The 24152-nt window shown below is 44.7% G+C and overlaps 1 protein-coding gene across 6 annotated transcripts in view; it reads right to left on the bottom strand.

The window, feature by feature from the left end:
- The window catches only part of Epn2 (epsin 2), a 63827-nt gene extending 40010 nt beyond the window's left edge, over positions 1 to 23817 (bottom strand). For 2 of the 6 annotated variants that reach the window (XM_028776558.1, XM_028776553.1), the window contains exon 1: positions 23722 to 23817. The gene's annotated coding sequence lies outside the window, so the exon portion shown is untranslated. Of the gene's footprint in view, positions 1 to 3888; positions 3907 to 23721 lie in introns of those variants that run through there. The other 4 variants (XM_028776552.1, XM_028776556.1, XM_028776557.1 and 1 more) reach the window with 4 other exon arrangements.
- Between the last annotated feature and the right edge of the window lie 335 nt (positions 23818 to 24152).

The raw sequence follows: 24152 nt of genomic DNA, 5'->3' as shown, positions 1-24152 counted from the left end.
ACTGGGTACTGTATAGACCAGACTGGGTACTGTATAGACCAGACTGGCCTCAAACTGTAAGAGATCTGCCTCTGCCTCCTAAGTGCTAGAATTAAAGGTTTGTGATATTACCTAGTGTCTGTCTGTCTCTCTCTCCCTCCCTCCCCCCCCCCTCTCTCTCTCTCGTTTATTTTTACGTATGTGAGTACATTGTGGCCGTCTTCAGACACCAGAAAAGGGAATCAGATGCCATTACATGGTTGTGAGCCACCATGTGGATGCTGGGAATTGAACTCAGAACCTCTGGAAGAGCAGTCAGTGCTCCTAACTGCTGAGCCATCTCTCCAGCCCCCAGTCCCTCTTTCTTACTCAAATATCACCATTGACAGTCCCAAGAAATGAGGGAACAAGCACTCATGTGTTCTGGCTGTGTTTCTGTTTATATAATGTTCTATTGGGTATGCTAGATATAAAGAGGTTATGAACAAACCAGATGGACAACACAGGCAACTGAAAATGAGCCCCAGGGTACTATAACCCTCAAGGCCTGAAGCACTACAAAGTCAAAGGAGGACCTGCTTCCCTACCTGCTTCTCCACCTTGAGGTAAACAGCTTGAGGCCTAGGGCTTCAGTCCCTTGCTATTTATTATATGTATATATGAGTATGGGCACACATACAAGTTATACATGGAGGTCAGAGGACAACTTTTTGGAGTTTATTTTCTCCTCCCATTCCAGTTTCCAGATTATCAGGCTTGTACAGCCTTTTCTGACTGAACTATCTTGACAAACATACTTTTAACAGGGATGTGGGTGGGAGGGGCTGCACTAAATCACCCAGGCTAATCTCAAATGCCAGTGTTTGAGCTATCCTCCTGCCTCAATTCCTCAGCTGTGACTAAGGGCAGGCCTGTGAATGTGACTAGCTCCTTGCTTCATTATAATAACTATACCTCACGCTGCAAGCCTAAACAAGCAGTTGTTTGTACCAAGCTTCATCCCTGTCATTCCATACAAGGAGTGACACCTTTAAGCAAGTAATCACCTTTAAGCAAGTAATTTATGAGTCTAACACCATGTAGCAGTGAGTACACACACGCACGCGCACACGCACACACACACACATTCTACTTCAGTCTGTGGGTAATATCTCAGTTATTTCCAGATCTCTGTTGCCAGGAAGGTACAATAGTATACATGTATGCTTCAAAGCACATCTATGCTGAATCTTTCTAGGGGCATGTTCCTAGAACTGTTCAGTTCTAAGGCCCAAATACTTTCTACACTATATTTTAAACTAATTTTTGCCATTTCATTTTGTAACATGAAGTCATCAGAAAGATGTATTGACAATTTAGTTGATAATAGATGATACTTTCCACACAGATGAAGGCAAGGGTACCAAGTACAAGGTATTTAGAAACATGTAAGATACACCTTTTTCTGGCTTAGAGGGCAGCACCCCACTCAAGACAACAAACTCAAGTTGGCACTCCAGACAGTTGATGAGACAGGTAGGCAGGACTTCAAGGATCCCTTGTGGCTCTGCCCAGGAGAAGGAAGATTGAGCCAGTGTCTCATGGAAGGAGAGGGAGCCTTGGAAAGGCATGGAAATAGTGGTAGAGGAAGCAGGCTGGCCAGCCAACAGACTAGCACACCAGGAAAACGCAGAGGCTGTACAACAAAGGCAGGCTAACCAATTCGGTCTTAACAGCCTGTTATTCACATTCAAGGCACTTGTCATGCCCTCCCCCACCCCCAACAGTGCCAGTGACTAACAATGACAGCTCTTACCCAACGCTGAATCCTCTTAGGAATGAAGACCCACTACCGATTTAATATTTGGGAGTTTATTTTTTTAAGATCTCTTTTATGTGTAAGAGAGTTTGCCTAGCCAGGCAGTGATGGCGCACACCTTTAATGCCAGCACTTGGGAGGCAGAGGCAGGCGGATTTCTGAGTTCGAGGGCAGCCTGGTCTACAGAGTGAGTTCCAGGACAGCCAGAGCTACACAGAGAAACCCTGTCTCGAAAAACCAAAGAGTTTGCCTACATGTATGTACACACATGTACCACACACATACTTGCTGCTGTCAGGGCCAGAAAGGACATCAGGTCATCTAGAAATACAGTTTTGAGCTGTCGCATGGATGCTGGGACTGAAACCAGGTCCTATGCAGCAAGTACTCTTAACCACTGAACCACCTCTTTAGCTGTGGTTTTCTTTACTCAATAACTTGCTTTTAAACTCAAACACCTGTTTTGAGTAACAACAGATTCAAAACCAGTTATCACTATGGTATGGGAAGGTGGTTGTTTTTATTGACAAGACTCACACAGCAGAAAAATTCAACATCCTAAAGCATACAATTCAGTTTTGTTTCTAGCTTACTTACAACAAATTAGATTACTTTCATCTTTCTCAAATCCCCCATATCCATTACTAGTCATTGCCCTCTGCTACCTCTAGATCCCTAGCAACTGTAGATCTATTTTCTGTCTTTATAGATTTCTTTATATATATAGAATCAGGCAATATATAGCATACACTAAAGAATACAACTGCTAGATACCCATGTTTACTGTTTACCTCTGAGGAACTGCCAAAGCACTAGGGCATTTTGAAAGAACTATTTTTGTTATTGTTGCTTCATTCTTGTTGCTTCTCAAGACAAGGTTTCTCTGTGTAGCTCTGGCTGTCCTGGAACTCTGTAGACCAGGCTGGACTCAAAGTAAGAGATTCACCTGCCTCTGCCTTGAACACCAAGATTTAAGGAGTACGATGCTATCTCCTGGCTCATAAACAACTATTAAAACTACCACTGAACTACGTAACACTGGAAATTATTTAGGAAATACTGCCAAAGGCCAAGGTACTAAAAATGGGTTGGCTTATTTTAGTCAGAGTGATATTTCTGAACTCTTCATCCAGGAGTATAGACAGAGGCCAGGTGGGAAGGATGAAGACAGGACACAACTTGAATTTCACAATGAGAAGAGCTGGATGGGCAAGAAGTGAGAAAAGGCAGGGACAGCCATCAAAATTGCCATGATGAAAGACTCCTGATAACCATATATCTTAAGTTCCAAGGCCCAGAACAGCAAATAAAGATGAAGAGGCTTCAGAAGAAACAGAAGCTTTGTTTTCATCAGACTCAGCTAGCCATGACAAACCTGAAAACAGAGGTAGTAAGTGGCAGTTGGCACTGGGAGAGGCATGGGAGGAGTCTGGGGTCAACATATTCACCTGGGAGGACCAAAGAAGAATAAGGAATCAGGATGCAGGGTGCAAAGGGGTACGCTTTCACACAGCAGCGACACAGATAAGAAGACCTGCCTTCTACAAAGGATCCTCAAGAATAATAGTGCAGGTGCCCCTGTGCACATGCAACTGCACATCAATCCCACAGCAAATCTGACAGCCCCAGTAATGCCAGGGATCCCCACCTGCTGCCTGTCCAGGCCTAAGCAAAGGATTGAGAGGCCCAGCAACTTGCCTAGACTTACTGCATTGTCTGTACCCTAACTTCTTCCTATAACACCACAACAAAGACGCTTAGCGGATAATCTCTATACTGATTCAATCAGGCCTGGCCAAGTGAGGGCACACATCTGATACAGGAATGAATGACACCTCACAGCAATGGATCCAGCCATACGTTCTTCCCATCCTCTCTCCTATGGGCTCACTAACCCTCCATACCTTCACTGAATGTAAAGCAATGCCTATCAAGAACAAAAATGGGGTGTTTGTGCACATCTATAATTTCATCATCTCTCAGAAAGATTATGTAGAATTGTCCTGAGTGTAAGGCCAGGCCAGTCTAAGATACACAGTTAGATCCTGTTTCAAAAACAAAAAACCCTACCATGGTATATGGATACTGTTACAGGTTTTAAAACAACTCACTCAGCTGGGCTGGCGAGATGGCTCAGTTGGTTAAGAGCACTGACTGTTCTTCCAGAGGTCCTGAGTTCAATTCCCAGCTCACAACCATCTGTAATGGGATCTGATGTCCTCTTCTGGTGTCTCCGAAGAGCTACAGTATAAATTTAAATAAAAAAATAAAAAAAAAAAAACTAAAAACCTCAGCAAGGTCAGGTACCTCATCTATAAAATGTGTCCCCATTTACAAATTAGAATCAGCCTTCAAGCATCAGCAAGGGGCCTGAGAGCTATGGGGGAAAAAGGCTAACAGCACCTGTTCCGCTACAGGGATCCCTGGCACCCTGAAGGATTCTGACTGATCTTTTCTGTCCCACTAGTCCCTTGATCACACCCTCTCCAGAAGAGCAGACTAACATGGAACAGGAGAAGTCTATTTCTATTTCATACTAAATTTGTTTGCATGCCATAATTTTTTTATTTGGGGGAGGGGGTTGGTTTTTCGAGACAGGATTTCTCTGTGTAGCCCTGGCTGTCCTGGAACTCACTCTGTAGACCAGGCTAGCCTAGAACTCTCAAACTCAGAAATCCGCCTGCCTGCCTCTGCCTCCCAAGTGCTGGGATTAAAGGCATGCGCCACCACCACCTGGCTAATTTTTTAATTCTTTAAAGATTAGAAGTATGTTGCCAAATGTCAAAACAAAAGCACCAAAAGGAAATGAAAGTCATTATTTTCCTTTTGGTTTTTTACCAATTGGCTAAATGTTTTAATTTAGTGTTTATACTGCCACTGTCCTGCTTTGTTTAGAAAAATAACAATCTAGGAGTTCATTTCAGCGCTGGCAACTGCACGTTATGCAGATCTACATGCCCAGTGGCTCCTTCTTTGGGGGAGGGGGAATCCTCTCTGCTTTAGAAACTCCAGTAATGAGGCCAACAAAGAACAGTTGGCTTGTCCTCAAAATGTGGGTGGCTGCATATCAGCCTCTCTCACTCCAGCCTCCTCTCCTTGCACCATTCAAGGAGAACAAGGCCAGGAGAACCGGACAATCGTGAAGCATCTTACATCTCCCAAGAGAATTGAACCCCACCTCACATACCTCAAGAATCTACAGTGGCAAAGGAACAGACACTGTATGTCCTGCTGTTCACACATTAGTAGCTCAGTGTTTACTACCTACCTGACTATTAACCACTGTACCCAGAGCTGACCCAAGCAGCTCCTAGTACTGGATCTGAGACTCTGCTAGGGAAGTACTTCATGAACTAAATGGAGTCACTGAGCTGGAAGAGGCTCTGCGTTCTCATTACTGAGCCACAAATGAGATCACCAGTCCTCAACTCCAGTCCAATACAAAGATCTGCAACTCCAAACACAAAGCCAGCCTATGATCCACAAATACAGAAGGAAACTTAAGGGCTGGAGATACGGCTTAGTTGGTAGTGTCTACCTAATATGATGAAGTGTACAAACTGGGTATTGTAAAAGTGGTAGGATCAGAAATCCAAGATATTGGAGAAATTGCTCAGCAGTTAGGAACACTGGCTTTTCTTCTGGAGGACCCAACGTCAATTCTCAATACCCCTGTACTGAAAAACCCATAGCCACATATAATTCCAGCTCCAAGGAACTCCAATGTTCAATGGCCTCTTCTGGACTCCACAGACACACATATACATACACAATTTAAAAACTCGATCTTAGCCATGCATAATAACGACCCGGTCTTCAATTCTAGCACTTGAGAGACAGAGATAAGCAGATGTTTCTGAGTTTGAAGCCAGCCTGGTCTATGTAGTAAGTTCCAAGACAGCTAGATTACATAGTAAGACCCCGTCTCCAAGACAGACAGACAGACAGACAGACAGACAGGCAGGAAGAAAAAAACCTTTAAAAATTTAAAATATGCACACAGAGTCTTTCAACATGTGATAGTATGATATACTCAACTTCAGAAGAATACAAATTAAAACTATACTGAAATACTTTTTATACTTGTCAGGTTGGCAGGAATCTAAACATGTGATTCCACCTGAGGCTGGCAAGGCTGTGGGGGAAATGAGCAGCCACACTGCTGGTGAGCAATGTGAATGCTCTGAAGAAAAGCTGGGCAATCTATCAAAATGACTCAGGAGGTAACACCTGCTACCAGGCCTGATTTCCTGAGTTAAATCCCTAGAACCCATATAAAAAGAGAAGCAACTCCCAAGCTGTCTTTCTGACTTCCACATGCATAATGCAGCATATGCCTGCCCAAAGATATAATTAATACATGTAAAAAATGGATGGATGGATGCATGCATGCATGAGGTGGAAAGTGAGAAAAATACCTGGTGCTGACCTCTAACCTCCACAAGCACATTAGCTAGCATTCCACATCAGCAAATCTCCATGCATACAAACAGAAGGGGAGTGGTGAACGAGAAAACACACACACACACACACACTCACACAAACACACACACTCATACAAAGAGAGAGACTTGAGTCTATTCCATTTCTGTGAGTTCCAGGCTATCCAGGTCTAAGCACCCTTAGAACCTCTTCTTCCCCCCACCCCCCAAAAAAGTTAAAGTAATAGAAAAGAGAATGCTGTGGTGTATAAACAATATGCTTTTATTTAATAAAAAAGAGGGAAAAGAGCTGGGCTTAGAGGCATACATCTTTAATCCCAACACTCATGAAGTAGAGACAAGCGTATCTCTGTGAGTTTGAGGCAGCCAGGGCTACTTGGTGAGATCCTGTTCCAAAAGAAAAAAAAAAAAAAAAAAAAGAATAAGGAAGAAAGAACCCACACATACGCTATACTACCAAGTAGTTACCAAGGAAAACAGCAGACAGAACTCCGGTGATCAGGAGTCACAGGAGATACTTCCCAAAGTATTCTTTATTATGACATCTGTTTATTTACTTACTTGGGCAACACACATGCCACAATGCAGATGTAGAAATCAGAGGACAACTTACAAGTGCTTCTAGCCATGCAGCCATCTCACTAGGTCCCTGAAGTATTTAATAACCTTTCATTTTAAAACTGAGCATTTCATTTAAAAAAAATATTAAATGTCCTATCCAATTTTTTTCATTTAAAAAAGAAATAACAGAGCCACACCAAAACCTTTAGTTAATCAAGTGCCAGCCCAGCCCCCACTGTGATCTCTACACCTTGCTGTGAGCAGCAGTTGGGGAGGGGGAAGGAAGCTAGGCACCAACAATGGTCAGCTAGGGGCAAGTTATCAGGCCTTCTCTCCCTTGGTGAGGCTCCCCTCCAAGCCCTTCCAGTTTCACATTTCAGTGGCTTCCCCCACAATCCATTCTAGCCTAAGCTTTCCCTCTGGTAGGCCCACCAGTAGCCATATACAAACCTAGGCAGTGAGTATCCTAAACAGGTCTGTGCCCATCACAAAGTGGCAGGTCACTCAAGCTCCCCATAGGGCTTAACCAACCATGCACCAGGCCTTACCTAGCACCTATCCCTATCAGGCCTGGGCACAAAACCAGAGAACGAAGACCAAACAGACACCAGCTCACTGTCCAAGAACTCAGTAAACACAACACACAGAGCAGAAGGACATTAGCAAGGACAACCAACTTCAACTTATCCTTTCTTTTGAGCAGATGTAGAGGAGCTGCTACCCCAAGAGCTAATCTGTCAATACAAAGATATCTCCACCTCAGTCACCCCTCAGCTTTCCCCTAGGTCAGGAAGGCTCAAAGGATGGAAGGTCATCAAGCTACTGTTCTCAGTCACCAAAAGCCACAACAAAATCATGTTTCCACATCACCCATCAGACCAAACTATTCCAAACTATCTCCGTGGGCCTCAGAGGGCAAAAGTCTCCAAGTGCTTTACTAAGCATCAGTAACCACAGGCTGAGGTTTCTTGCTAAGAAAAATATTTAGTTCCCCTTTCTGAGCTCTAAATTGATTGCTTTTCTTTTAAATAAACTTTTGCAAGCCTTTTATTATAGCTTTTATATGCCTAGCAAAGGAGTTTTTAAAATATTCAATGTGGTTTCCAAATGTACCTTTTGCTGGACACACTGTACACAGGCACCTGCCAGCTTACTGATGATCAAGTCTTGGGGAGATCAATGTATCTACACATCTGCACTGGAGGTGGTTCTATGGACCAGCCAGGTAGATCTATCATCACTACATGGTAAACCCAGGATTTTCTCACCACAAAACTTATTCACACAAATCTGACTTATCCACATGCAGAATGAATGCCAAGGACCCCAGAAGGAGATGACTAGGCACAGCATGTCATGGAGAGGCCTGGTTGGTCCAGAGCCTGTTCCAGCTCCCTGCTTGCACCACAGTTAGCCTCAGGCAAACACATTTCCTGGGCAACAGGCCTATGCCTACTTTCTCTTCTCCTAACTCTTGCTTTTTTTTAAAAAAAAAAAAAAAAAGCAATAGGCTAAGTAGAAAGGACCAACCCTGTCATCATCAGGCCAGGGATAGCACAAACCCAGAGAAAATGATTTCCAGTCCAATGCTCCTCTCACTTGGGACTGGAAGGTCTCAGAGACACGTGGTAGTATGTAGCAAATAACTCTTTTCTTTTATACCATGACGAAGATGGACAAAATGAGACCCAGTGACTATTCAGTAACCTTGCCCACAGAGCCACTATGCCACATTCTGGAAGCCTCCAAAGAGCATACAACAGTGCCAACAGTTTGGTTCTACAACCCAGACTTAATCCTCCCACCCTGCTATTCTTACTCTACACCCTACAGCTCAGCAACAGCACCAAAGCATCCCAAATTGCTGCTCATTCCTACCACCAGATATTTACAGGTGGTCACCAAGTCCTCAGTTTCTCAAAAGCCTCTCTCCTGTCTGACCCAGGCCTCTGAAGGCTTGCTAACCCACTACAGATAAGGAATGGGGCATACCAGCTCTCCTGGAATGGAAAAAAAGCAATGCAGACTTCCTCACAGTGAGCCACCAGAACCCCAAGAGTATGAGAGTGGGAGGGTGGCACATATAAACGGACAAAAATAAGCCTGAAATCAGTTTACTGTTGTTACAGTTGACAACTGTCAGACCTGACAATATACACTTCCAAATTTCTCTGATGATCTTAGTCAGGGACTCAAAGTAAGTAATACCGCAAAATATGTGGTTTTGGCATACTTGACCACTGTGAATTGAATGGCAGTGGACAGCCTCAGAACTAAGAGCCATCTGACCATCTCCTGTCCTCCTGTTGTCTCTTTCTTTCCCAAGACAGGTCACAAAACCCAAAAGGGCCCCTTCTTCCCAAAGCCAGACTAGCACTAACCAGGAAGCCATGATTACTCTGACCTTCTCCCTACTACTCACCATTCTGTCAAGAAGCTGGCCAAATATAAGTACTTACCTTATCCACAATGGGTCCTAAGATGTGCAAAATCAGAGTCCTGTCCCAAACCTTGGAGCAAGGAATGTTATAACTAAGAGAGCGGGGAGAAGAAGCAAAGACAGAGCTCATTGATTTACCTCAGTCTCTAATACAGAGTTCACACCCTGCCTATCTGATCCCAGTCTACTTAAACAGACATCCTAAAGGCTCCTTAATACTTAAGATAACTACAGACATCAGCTACACTCTTCTCTTATATATTTTTCATCATGGGGATATCAGTTACAGCCCTATGTAGGAGGACTGGGACTCTACACACCCTTAATAATCTTAGAGGTCTTTTTATAAAAAGCCAGTACCTTTAGCTGGTCCATGGTAAAACACACCTTTAATCTCAGTACTCAGTAGCAGAGGTAGTCTGTGAGTTTGAGGCCAACCTTGTCTACAAAGCAATTCCAGAATAGCCAGGGCTATACAGAGAAACCCTGTTTTGGGGGGCAGGAGGTGGGGGGAGAAAAAAGAAGACTCAACTAATTGAGCTTCCTAGAAGCCTCAAATCAAGTCTATTCATACTCAGTGCAAGTGAAAAACAAATCAAATTCACATTTTCCTCATCCTGGGCCCTGAGATGAATAATCCTTTGAACCCTCCAAAAATGGACACATGGCCTGACGTGTTCCCCAACTCCGTGGATGGAGATGAGTCCCCATCAACAGAGCATGGGGCCACTGTCTTCAAGAAGCAGCCCTTGAGAAGGGTGCCCACTATCAGCACATTGCTGCCCAGTAATTCCAATGAGAAAGCAGTGCCCAGCTTGCAGTCCATTTTCCATCACACCCACTCAGTACCCACTGACAAGGACAGACTTGACCTATCTCTAGGACCCAGTACATGCTCCAGGAAAGCACAAACTTAAAACTTTGTGGGCTATATAAACAAAGATCCTGCCTTGGAACCTGGGAATAGAAACCTTTCCTTTCTGTTATTGGATTCCATGAAAATACAAGTTTATTTCAGAAAACTTGAAAGCAAAGTCTCAGACCACTGACCATGTCCTCCACACCAGTGCTGAGAAGGTCCTCTACCCATCCTAACTCCACACCTTAGGCTAGAGCCAGAGAAGGGATGAGCTTTTCAGCAGAGGAGCAGGTCAGCTAACAAACAGCCCAAAGAAGCCTGAGCCCTTAAGTTCCTACAAAAAGTGTTTGTTGAAATAAACTGAAACAAAACACTTCCAACCCTCGCACATGTGATACTTTCTTCATGATCCATGTACTCTATCACCACATTTCAAATTAAGCAACATGTAGTTAAATTAAAAAAGCAACTATTCACAATGGCCAAAATTAAAACTTCAAATGACTATCAACAGGAAGGTAAACAAGTTGTCACCCACTCATACAGAGATTACTCAATAATAAGAAGGAATAAAGTGCTGATCCATGCTACAACATGAAAAAAAAAAAACCTGGAAAGAGGCCAACCAAGATGCCACATGATATGAGATGCTAAGCACAGGGAATGTCTGAATCAGGCAAACCAGAGTTAGAAAACAGCTTAGTGATTAGGCAGGGTGGCACATGCCTCTATCCCCAGTCTAATATAGTTGCAATGGTAAATTTCATAAATACTTTACAGTAACAAAATTAAAATAGCAAAACTCTTCTTATCCGTGTTTTGCCCTAAAAGAAGTGATATATTTTTGTACAGAGATCACTATTATTTCACAACTAGAAAAAGTCAGCTTTGAACATGGAGCATATAAAACTCCACATGAGAGCCAGGCATTGGTGGCACACAACTTCAATCTCAGCGTGGATCTCTTGAGTTCAAGGTCAGCCTGGTCTAAAGACAAGTTCCAGGACAGCCAGGACTACACAGAGAACTCTGTCTGGAGGAAACAAAGAATAAGAAAAGGATCCACAGTGGACACTGGGCTTGATTGTTCACACTAATGCTTAGAGAATCACTGATCACAGGCAAGCCTGAGGTACAGAATAAGACCCTATCTCAAATAAAAAGAACTTCACCAAGTAAGCTTACAGAAATCCAAATCTATTAAAAAGGTACAGCTAAGCCATTATCAATAAAGTTTGGGGGTTGTTTTAGAATAATCCATGGGAGAAACTTAGATTTAAAATGTTGAAACTGAATGATAAGTTTCACTAAATTATGCTGTCTTCATTCATTGAATCCTCCAAAATGAAACCAAGTTTATAGCCAAGTTTCTGTATAGATAAAAGCAGCAGGTACCCTTAGCTATCAGATGCAAAGGGCTCTACCAAGTGTCCCCACCCTGAGCCAGGGTCACTTAATGCATGTCCCTCTACAGGAGGCCACAGAAAAAATGGCCCTTCAGAAGAAAATCAAGAGTCTCAGTTCAGATTACCAAGCAAGAATACAAGGAAGTGGCTAGCTTGAATCCTCTCCATAAGCCAATGTAAAGAAGTCTGTTAAAGGGCCGGGCAGTGGTGGCGCACACCTTTAATCCCAGCACTTGGGAGGCAGAGGCAGGCAGATTTCTGAGTTCGAGGCCAGCCTAGTCTACAGAGTGAGGACAGCCAGGGCTACACAGAAAAATCCTGTCCCGAAAAACCAAAAAAAAAAAAAAAAAAAGCCTGTTAAAATTTCAGCTATCAAATAGGTCCAGGCAGTGCCTGGACACAAGGGGATATTTGCTGGAAATGCCTTTAACAAGAGCTCCAAAAACCACCCTTCAAAAAGCAGATGGGACCGCCACCCTGGGAACTGAAGAAAGCAGGCCCCAGCCCCATATGCAGTAGCATCCTGACACTGTCATTGTCCAGTCTCCTGGTTCTCTTTCTTCCTCTTTAGTCTTACATGGAAGGCAGCCTCCTAGTATTCTGTCACATTCCCAGTATCTAGGGAAGTGCTTGGCACTGAGATGCCTTACCACAGACTTGTGTAATTTTTACTTTTGACTAAATGGCTCCATTATAATGACTCGTTTTCATGAACTCCAAGCATGACACCCAGAGGAAGGTAACAGAATACACTACAGACTACAGTCGGGTACCCAAAAAGAAGGAGGGGATGGGAAACAAAGAATCACAGCACAAACAATACCATCTAAAATGGCATCAGCAATAGTCCAGAGCACAGGTCAGGAGGATATGGAAAAGTAGGTGCCAGGTAGAAACAGGAGAGACTTTGAGTCAAGAGGCTGGAGAAAGGAAACGAGGTAAAGTACAGGGGATGAAGAGAAGAAATGAAACGAGGAGGTGGTGGCAAGCTCAACCACCTGAACAGAGAACACATCTTTTTTTTTTTTTGGTTTGGTTTTTCGAGACAGGGTTTCTCTGTGTAGCCCTGGCTGTCCTGGAACTCACTCTGTACACCAGGCTGGCCTCGAACTCTCGAACTCAGAAATCCGCCTGCCTCTGTCTCCCAAGTGCTGGGATTAAAGGTGTGTGCCACCACCGCCCAGCCCAGAGAATACTTCTATGAGGGGACCTGATTAAGTCCCTGGGAGGAACCAGCGGGGGGGGGCACACACGCTACAGAGAACTGGCACTCACAAGCCCCATCTAGAGATGATGGCACACTGACTCTGACCCATTGTTGCCAAGCAACAATGCAGGCTCCAACTGCTAAGTGTTCCCATTTGTCCATGAAACTGCAAATGTGGAAAGCTGTATACGATCTGCCTTTGATGCTGGCAACTTTAGTGGGCAAATAATGGTCTCCCGAAAGCCTAATCCCAAAGACATCCACAGCCTAGTACAAGAACTTGTGAGCATGTTAGGTTATAGGGCAAGGAATCGGCAGAGAGAATGAAAGCATTCTTCCCTAACTTGGGATAGGGAAAGAGCACCCAGTGGGTCAAACAGAAACACAAGGGTCCTTTAAAATGGAGATGGGAGACAAGTGAGGCAGTGTCACACTGATGTTGTGAGATGGTCAAAACAGTCACAGCTGGCTGAGATTGGGCCATAAGCAAAGAAATATGGAAGGTCTAGAAGCTCTAAAGGTAAGCAAGTGGGTTCTCCTCATTGGCTGCCCCAGCTCATATCAGGACTGTCAACACAATGGCCTTAACTCCCAAGACAGCCAGAAAACTGAGGCAGTACCCAAAAGAAACACCATATATACAGCCATGATCGTCCTGTGGTTTAATCCACCCCAACAACTTTTCTCTTATCCGTATCAAGAACTGCAGGCTAGAATCATCTCCTCTCCCTGATACTCTGTACCCAGCCAAAGACAGTATCTGACATTTGTCTCAAGCTTACCAGAGAGTTCCTAATGTTCACACAGCCATAAAATTCTCCAGAGATTTCTAGAAAACACATTGCTCTAAGTGTGGGCATTCTAGTCCCAAAGGACCATGCATGTCAGGTCAGCACTAGCCCAGGATAAAATTATCATTTTGGACCTGGGAAACTGGCTGGGAAAACAGGGTGGGACAAGAACTCTTTTCAGTCCCACCCTTCTCTCAGTCACTATACAGTCCTACTGTCAGGTGCTCTGGGAGGAGCCTCAGGTCCTTGGGCCCTGTTGCCATCTAGCTCCCCAGTACCTGTACAAGATGGCACTTTGGCTGATCTTAACACAGCAACCCATTTCAATTAAGCTGTGTTGCTTTCAGCACAGCAGGGCCATTTATATAAGGAACTGGGTGGGAGACCTACAGCACTGCCGACTCACCATACCAAAAGACTGAAAACCACAGCTACCAGTTCAGCTTTACCCAGTTATTGCTAGAGCTGCCCAGCCACCCCTTCTGTCTTCCATTCTCCACTCAACCAGACACCGTGTCTCCAGCCCACTGCACACACAGCATCATTGGTTCTGCTACTCCTCTATCCCCCATAACACTGTACTTTCAAGATCCAGATCGGTTCCAGGTCAGTTCCTAACACTTTCTCTGAATCTCAGATTCCATCAACGTCTAACACCACTTTTTACACTTGTCTATCTGCTGATACACCCTGGGCCAACATTATTTCTCACTCTGTCAGGAGCCAACATCTACAGACACCAAAACCTGCAAGCAGAGACTTAAATTTTACTCACTAACTCATGTGTCCCAGACCAATAAACATACAGTACATGTGTGCAATAAGCATCAAATAGGGGTATAAACTGAGCTACTTTTTTGTCCAGAACACCATAAATGACATGACATTCATTAAATACTAGGTTAAAAAAAATTCACTTGTTATTTTTTACTAGTAACATTAAATATCAAAGTCATGAACTCCTTAGTACAAACTTACTTTTAAAAACATGGTTTTGCTGAGCATGGTGGCACAGACGTTTAATCCCTCCCTGCACTTGAGAGGCTAAAGCAAGAGGATAACAAATTTTAGGTCAATCTAGACTACATATAATAAGACTTCACTGCAAACAAACAAAAAAAAGCAGAGGGGTGATAAAAAGAATTACAATTAACATTTTGCAAATATTGGACATGGAAAGATAGCTCAGTGGTTAAGGAACTGGCTGTTCTTCCAGAGGACCCAGGATCAATCCCCAGCACCCCATGACAGCTAACTACAGCTCCAGGGGTTCTGATGCCTCCTTCTGGCCTCCAGTGGCACCAGGCAAGCATTTAATACATGAACGAAAAGGCAGGCAAAACACCATGTAATATAAAACATATCAAAAACAAATTTTGAAAATCTTGCCTGCTGAAATCATCATAACAATCTGGAGTATGAGAAGGAACCCTTGATGGGGAGATAAGAACCGGCTTTGCCTGCTCCTTGCCTGGGGCTCAGGTGGAAAGGATTGCCCAACAGATCACAATCTCTCCTCCTCTACTTACTTTCTTTACCCTTTGCTGAAGTACCCACTTCTCCAAGGTGGTTTAGAGAACATCCTCCCTCCTCTCTTCTGCTCCACCTTTCCTCTGTGGCCCATTCCCAGTGACTAAGAGAGCTCAAGGCTCACTACTCTCAACTCCTTCACGCACAGGCTCTCTTCTCTCTAGCTCCCATTCCCTTGTCTCTTTCAGGCCCTGGTGTTCCTAGAGGCTACCCTAAGCACAGGGCTCAGCTCTCCATACCTACATTAGAATTGTCTGGGAACTTCTAAAAATCTTTGGTCCCTTCCTGATTGGTCTGAGAAGAGGCCCCACTAGAAACATTTTTTTAAAGCTTTCCAGACTTCATGACTTGTAGGCGTGCCAGGAGTAAGAGCTCCCCGGCATCAGATCCAAACTCCTTAACCACAAATCACCCTCCTCAGCAACACAGAACCAATACAGCACACAATCAAGCTGTATACACAAGGACACCCACACCCAAGCCCACCTCAGAAATCCATCCAGCTGCCCTTCCCATTTGTTTATAATGGTCCTTGTCCTTCAAGGCCCAGCTCAACACTACTTTCTCCCTGATATCCACCCTGACTCTTCTAGATTTTTTTTTTATTCTACCTTCTTAGCCTCCTGACAAAAATCAGAATCACAGTTCAACACACTGATGGCTTCTAATTTCCTCACAAACATTAACTTTGTCCTCTCAGTCAGACTAAGTGTTTTGGCAAGAAACATTTTATTCCCACCCATTGATCTGACCCTAGACCTCAATATCCTACCTACAGTCACAAAACTGTCCTTCAAATGTCTGTACCCCTGCACCTCTTGGGGTTTTTTTTCCTTATGGGGTGGGGTGAGGTGAGCTATTGTCATACATATGACTTCAAAATCAGACCAGTGTCAGACTGAATTAAAGCACATTGCCAAGCCCTGCCCAATCTGAGAGCACTAATCTGTGAAATGCCACTCTTAGGACTGCTGTAAGAAAACAGCAAAGTCACAGAAACACACAGCACACCTCAGGGTAAGGAGGAAAAACAGTAAGGTTCTGAGTTTGACACAGTGGCTGTAAAATAAGAGCTACAGATATGGCTCAGTGGATAAGAACACAGGCTCTACTAACATGTGGGCTCAAATCCCCAGACCCATGTGGAAAGCTCAGCATAAAGCACATACCTATAACCCTGCATTGATGGGGAAAGACAGACAGACCCCCCAAGAGTTCACTGATCAGCCAGCCTAGCCAAATGACAAACCCATGCTCAGTTAAGGATCCATTATCAAGACAGCGTTACAGAGCAACAAAGACACCTGGAAAGTTCTGCTCTGCCCTCCATACGCACTCCCACCAGAACTCACAGCACGTGCCTCACCACAGCCACCCCAAACACACATCATACATACACCACAGCCACCCACATACTAACATACACACACAACACATACACTCAACAACAAAATACCACTCATTCACTGTGAAGCCTGGTACAGGTAGCCAAACCCTGAGTATTAGTTCTTTCAAAATGCAAGAGACATTGGTGATGGGTGGAAAAGGGAATTTTTTTCTCAAACTCTATAAACACCAAAGAATATTAAATCAACTAAATTACGTGATTTTCATTAAAATCACTGATGGGGACTGATGGTGACTAATGACCCTAAGGTGTTCTGCCCAGATAGACCAAAGACCAACAACCAATAACCACCTCTCCAAACTACACTCCTAAAAGGCCTAGAAAGTCATCACCATGTCAGCCATGTAGAAATGCACCTGCTTTTCCAATAAGATAGAGGATTTACTGCCATTCTGAAGGCCACTTTCATCTCATGTAACTATGCTTAAAGAAAATGAACCAACTAACTCACACAGGTAGATGCCTGTATCCATGCTCCAAATCATGACAGGAAACAGATCAAAGTGAGAACAGTGCTCAGAGAACCCAAATTCCTTTCCAAACCCCACACTGCCATCTTCAGAGCAATATTTAGAAGAAGCATTCTGATTTCCTCTGCAAAGCCAGCTGATGCTAGAGACCTCACATGCCTTCTTTTTCAGTCCTCAGGCCAAGATTCCAAAGTCTAGTCCCCAAACTGGCAGCATCAGTAACATGCAGACAATGGTTAAAAACGAATGTTCTGTGAGCTGACAAGATAACTCAGGAAGTAAAGACACTTGCCATCAAGCCTGTCAACCTAAGTTGTATCCCTGGGACCTACACGACAGATGAGAACTGACTCTTACAAGTTGTCCTCTGACCTACACCTACACACACACATACACACACACTTACTTGATGGTGTGTGCACATACACTAGTTAAGTAAATAAACAAACAAATAAGGGCCACAGGGACGGCTTAACAGTTAAGGGAATGCTCTCCCAAAGGATCTGAATTTGGACCTCAGTACCCATCTCTGGATGCTCACAACCACCTGTAACTCCAGCTCCATAGTATTCAATGTCCTCTTCTGGATATTGTGGTCACCCCCATCTACATAGTGCATACACAGACACAGACGCATTTATATAAATTTAAATGTGTATATATAAATATAAAATTATACACACACTAGCGTTTAAAAAAAAAATAGCTAACCCACTCAGAAGGCAGAGACAGGTGGATCTGAGTTAAGAGGCCAGCCTAGTCTACCCAGCAAGTTTCAGAACAACCAAGACTACATGGTGAGACCCTATCTTTAAAAAGTAAACAACAAAAAAACAAACAAAAACAAAAAAACAAAAAAAAAGCCAGGTGGTGGTGGTGCACGCCTTTAATCCCAGCACTTGGGAGACAGAGGCAGGCAGATTTCTGAGTTCGAAGCCAGCCTAGTCTACAGAGTGAGTTCCAGGACAGCCAGGGCTACAAAGAGAAACCCTGCCTTGAAAAACCTAAAACAAAAAAAAACAAAAAAACAAAACAAAAAAAAAACTTGAATATGCATTCTCAAGACTGGATATGATATAGTATGATATAGCCAGTGGTACAATGTTTTGTCAATTATGCTCAAAGCCCTGCTAAATTTAATCCCTAACACCACAAAAACTAGAACATGGTGGCACATGCCTATAATTTCAGCATTTAGAAAGCAGAGGCAAGAGATTTATAATTTCAAAGTCATCCTTAACAACACAGTGAACTCAAGCCACCCTAAGCTTCACAAGAACCTATCCAAAGAAGGAGGGGAAGTGTTATCAGGTTTTATCTACTGAATTGGAAACCCTGGGGTGGAGCCTGGCAACCAACTGAAACCAACCCTCTAGGGACTCCGGATGCACAGCAAATTATAGTGGATGAGTCTCTTTCCCATGAAGTAGTCCTTGTTGGTCTTCCTTCTTTTTCTTTTCTTTCTTTCTTTTTTTTTCTTTTTTCTTTTCTTTTTTTTTCTTTTCGAGACAGGGTTTCTCTGTGTAGTCCTGGCTGTCCTGGAACTCACTCTGTAAACCAGGCTGGCCTCAAACTCAGAAATCCGCCTGCCTCTGCCTCCCAAGTGCTGGGATTAAAGGCGTGCACCACCACTGCCCAGCCCTTGTTGGTCTTCTTTAGGGGCACAACAAATCAAGCTCAGTGATGGGTGGGCCCCACCCCACCCAGCCAGGAAGCCCACTGGACCAGCTCCAAAGCAATGTGCCATGAGGCTGTGGCAGCCAAACTATGCCACTAGATTCTCTAAAACACTATGCTACAGGATGAGAGAGATGTGACAATGACATTACCAAAGAAGGATGAGAGCAGAGAAAGGATGCAGCCTGCATTCAAGTGATTAATTATAAATGCTTTTAAATTCACATCATGCATTAGCCCTGGATGGCCAGCCATCCCTCAGGAAGAGCTTTTCTCCATTTGTCAGCTGAGTTACATGACAAAAGCCTTAAGAGTCCCTATGGACCAACTCTATGCTGCTTTGAACAGAGAAAGCTAAGTTAGCCACTCTTTCTCTAGAACACCCTTAAATGCAGTACACTGCTTAAACTAGGATCCACAGGAACCCAGAAATGAAGCTCAGTCCAGGACCCAGCAGTGCTGAGAGAGTTACCAGGAGAATCAATCCACTCTAGGGAAGCAGGGACCTCAAAGAGGCATGCTTTTTTTTTTCCTTTGAATTCCAAACCTAAATAAGACACGTATCATATAAAGTAGCCCATTCAATTACTGACATTCAAATCACAGTTCTTCCACAGATCCTAAAGTCTGGAGAAAGCCAGAAACTTTAATGCATTTACAGATCGCAGCCTTTCAAGGGACTCATGGACCCAGTGTGAATACTGTGTTGAGTCCTGCAGCTTAACCCAGCAGATCTACGTTTCCACTCACATACAGGTTTCAATCCCAACCTTATGCTCTGATGAAAATGGCTCTGTTTTAAAGGCTACTAAAAGAGCATCAAGATTTTAGAATTCATACTTCTCAATCATCAGACTGCTAGCAGGTATACTCAAACATACCTCTAGATACAGTGGCTGAATACACATTTAGCCATAGACATGTTTCCTTGGAGTTGTTGTTCTAAGTTTCTATTTTTAGGCACTATAAACAAACTAAGAAAATTCTAGGCCAGATGTAGTGGCATATACCTTTAATCTTAGTACTTGGGAGGCAGAAGCAGGTGATCTGTGAGTCCGAGGCCAGCCTGAACTAAAGGATAGTGAGAGCTTCATAGAGAGACCCTGCTTCAAAAGAAGAAAAGGAGGAAGAGGAGGAAGAAGAAGGGTAGGGAGGAAGAACAGATAGACAGAAAATAATTTTAGGTTGGAGAGATGGATCCGTGGTTAAAAGCACTAACTGCTCTTCCAGAGGTCCTGAGTTCAATTTCCAGCAACCACCAATGTAGCTCAGAACCATCTATAATAAGATCTGATGCCCTCTTCTGTCATACAGATATACAGAAAATAAACTTGGAGGTTGGAGAGATGGCTAAGATAAGAGCATTTGCTGATCTTTCAGAGGATTCAAGATCAGTTCCCAGTACCCATGTCCAGAAACTTGTAGTATCCCACAAACTCTTCTGGCCTCTGAGAGCACTGTACCCACGTACTCATAGAAACACACACAAATAATAAAATAATAAGCGCCGGGCGGTGGTGGCCCACGCCTTTAATCCCAGCACTTGGGAGGCAGAGGCAAGCCGACTTCTGAGTTTGAGGCCAGCCTGGTCTACAGTAGAGTAAATTCCAGGACAGCCAGGGCTATACAGAGAAACCCTGTCTCGAAAAACCAAAAATAAATAAATAAAATAATATGCAATATTTTTTTTTTAATTAAGAAAGCTAATCACAGCCGGGCGGTGGTGGCACACACCTTTAATCCCAGCACTTGGGAGGCAGAGGCAGGTGGATTTCTGAGTTCAAGGCCAGCCTGGTCTACAGAGTGAGTTCCAGGACAGCCAGGACTACACAGAGAAACCCTGTCTCGAAAAACCAAAGGAAAAAAAGAAAGAAAGAAAGCTAGTCACGGTGATGAATGTCTTTAACCCCAGCATCAAGCCAACTTGGTCTACATATTAAATTCCAGGGCAACCAGAGCTACATAACCAGTGACTGACTTATCAGAATGTTAGTTTTCAAAAACTCAATCACCTGGAGGGCTGGGTACATCTCAGTAGCAGAGTACTTTGCCTAGCATGTGTGAGGCCTTAAGTTCAATTCCCAACATTGCAGGGAAGAAAAAAAGAAATTCACTGCACAGTCAATACACAATACAGATAGCCAATAGTAGTGGTTTATGCCAGAGCAAGGTTAAACAGTGGCACTAGTGGTACGGAATCATAGAAACATCATCCTACTTATTACAGACCTGAGTACTACTGTATGTCACAGACTGAACTGAGCCTTGGAAAGGCAACCACTGGCCTCAAGGATGTCACAGTCTCAAAATGCCCAGAGTACCCTAACAGACTCTGTGTGATGGGGAGGCTGGGAGAGTAGAGAAGGGCTCAAAGACTGGTAGCTAGCAAAGGCTTGACAAAGAGGCAAGCTTAAACCCAAAAAGACTTAACCAGAAAAGCAAGGGCCAACATGGTAGTCTGTACCCTCTAATTCAATCCCTGAAGGTGAGGCAGAAGAATCAAATTCCAGGCCAACCTGGGTTACACAGTGAGACTCTTTGGGGAATAAATGCTCTGAGTAACGCTCAGGGTCACTGAGTGCTCATGGCAGTCAATCACACCCCATCCACAAGACAGGAAAGCTCTGTACACAGTAGGCAACTGAATGAAATTCATTCTTTCCATGCTTTAGTCCAAAAAGAACTCCAAAGTTGCCACTATTATTGAAATTTAAAACTTCCTTTAACTTCTAGAGAAATAAAACACACACACACACACACACACACACACACACACACACACCATTAAAATAAATCAGAGTCTCAAAAACTTTTCAACTACTTTCACAGGACTCTTATCAGAATCTCCACTCTTGGGAAATCTATTCCTCATTATGAAAGATTACATAAGAGGCAGTCATATTTCCACAGAGAGGTTCTGCAAAGGATGGGCCATTTTTCAAGACTACAAACACCATGCCAGGTATTATCACTCAGAAGTTTCAAATACCCGGGCTGGAGAGAATGCTAAGCAGTTCACAGCACATACTTTTTTAAATAACCAAAGCTCACTCCCCAGCACTCACATCAGACAGCTCACAACGAACTGTACTCCAGCTGCAGGGGATACGACACCCTCTTCTGCACTCAGAGGGCATCTACACTATACACTGCCCTCTCAGCCACACACACACACACCTAAATTTTTTTTTTTTTTTTTTTTTTTTTTGTTTTTTCGAGACAGGGTTTCTCTGTATAGCCCTGGCTGTCCTGGAACTCATTCTGTAGACCAGGCTGGCCTCGAACTCAGAAATCCACCTGTCTCTGCCTCCCAAGTGCTGGGATTAAAGGCGTGCGCCACCACTGCCCGGCTAAATTTTTTTTTTTTAAGTTTCCCGTTTCTTTGTAACTCAGATGTTTGGCACCATACACCCCACAGGGAAAGGAAATCAACAGAGCCCTCATCCTTCTATCTCAGGGCTAAGGGAGAAATCCAAATACCCCACAAAATTACTCAAACTCAACCCATGTGGTACAGTACTTTACAATTAATGTTTATGAAACAACAGCCCAGCCACACAGTCACATATAACTAGCCTAACTTTAAAACTAGGAAAACCAAACTTTAAAGTCTCAAAAGCAGCTTGGGTGTGGTGGCCCACATATTTAATATCTCCACCCAAAGAGGCAGATGCAGGTGGATCTCTGTGAGACCCTCTCACAAAACATAACAAAAGCAAACATACAAACACGAAATGAGACAGACCTACAGGTGTTTCCCCAACACAATCATTAATCACAAACACCCTTCAGAAGCAAGCAGTAGTTCCTCCCATGCTCATTTAAATACGGACAAGAGCTTCATTACCAACAAAATATAGATGAAAAGCTTAATTACCAATGCAAAGGCGGATGACTGTGGATCCAGTATCTGCCGCTAACACTCTAGATCTAGAGTTACAAGACCACAAAGTTCCCGTTAAGTCTTCGTTACATTACATAATAATGGGCACATCGATTATAGAAATTCACCTTTTTCAATCATTTCAACCTCATTTCAATCCCTTCTTCCACAGCGTATTTTCTTGAGTGTGCAAAAGAAGAATTCACACGTCTTATCTTTCCTTGCCCATTTTCTTTTATGAATGTTACAAATAACAGGAAAGCGATTTGAGGGAATCCTCAACGTTGAAGAAATCTTAAGTGTCCCAGAGTTGGGGCTTCCAGCTATGTCAGACACACTATCCCTAGATGACCTTGGGCAAACTAACACATTTTGGGGCCTTAGTTCCCCTAGTCAAAAATCACAAGAATGGCTAAGTCCTATCTTTTCTGAAACATAGACTTCAAATGCGTTCCCAAGGCAGCACTAAAGTGAAGAGGCCGCTGGGAAGGACTGAGGCTCAAGACCAAGGAACGGACTTAATACCGACCGACCTAGGGTTTCTAGGGAGCTCAGACAGTCTGCTCCCCCTGCAAAAGCACTGGGCCAACTTCAGGTTGCAAACAAAAACCTGTTGGCCCGGACTCCTCTAGGAATGGCCTGCCTCTCCCAACGCGCTCGGCTCGCGCTCCGACGGAGCCGGCCCACAGGACAGCGAGGGTCTCCCGGAAAAGGCCGACCCCACGCGCGGCTCGCCCACCCGGACTCGCCCAACAGGGCCGCCAGGTCTCTGCCATCCCACGCGGAACAAAAGGCAGCTGGAGCCTGGCTTCGCCGCCCCCGTCCCCGCTGTGCTGTGGAGTGGGGGCCGGGTAAGAGAATCCAGTCCCGAGGGCAAGAAAGACGTGGGTAAGAGGACCCCTTCTCCCGGTCCCCGGAGGGAGGCCGGCAGGCTCCGACTCGAGTCGAGGGGTGAGCCGGGGGAAGAGCACGTTCTGGGGAGGGGCGGGGTTGTTCCAAACTGAAGGCTCCGGAGCTGAGGTGTGAGGCGAGGACAGGAGCCGAAGCCGGGAGGCAGACGTCCTCTCTCTCAGAGTGGCCTCAGGTGGGGCGGAGCCTGGCTGAGCAGTCCAGCCGGGTGGGGTCCGGCTGGCCGCACGGTGCACGCCCCGGCCGACGAGGGGGAAGCCGGTGCTCTAGGGGCGTCCACGCACTGGAGAGAAGGTCCGCGCCCCGCCCCGCCCCAACTCCCGAGCCACCACCACGCCAAGACCCGCGAGTCCCGGCTTACCTCCGTTCCTGGCCAGCGCGAGTGCAAGGCTGCAGCCGCCGATGACGCTGGAGAGGCGGGAGCGACCCGAGCCCGTGCAGCGTTTGACACCCACACGCCAGCCAACATGGCGGCCGAGAGGGGGCGCGCCGGCAGCGAGCGCGCGCGCGCAAGCCCCTCCCTCCGAGCGCTGAGGCTCCTCCCCACACCCACTGGCTCCGCCCTTCTTAGCTCCTAGGCCCCGCCTCCAATCCGGTCCGCTCCTCCCACATATGCCCCCAAGGCCTCCTGTAAATAGCTCCTGCTACCACACAAACCTAAACAAATTTATGAAGCCCTAACTCAGTGCCTTATACATCACCTCTACCTCAACAATTCCCCAAGGGCATACATAACTACCTTAACGTTCAATCCATGCTCCTCCCTTAAATCCTCAAGCATAGAACCCCACC

This window comes from Grammomys surdaster, unplaced genomic scaffold (assembly GCF_004785775.1).
Source record: "Grammomys surdaster isolate TR1022 unplaced genomic scaffold, NIH_TR_1.0 270, whole genome shotgun sequence".
NCBI lineage: Eukaryota > Metazoa > Chordata > Mammalia > Rodentia > Muridae > Grammomys > Grammomys surdaster.
The sequence above is the reverse complement of the archived record's forward strand: the minus strand, read 5'-3'. Positions and strand labels throughout refer to the sequence as shown.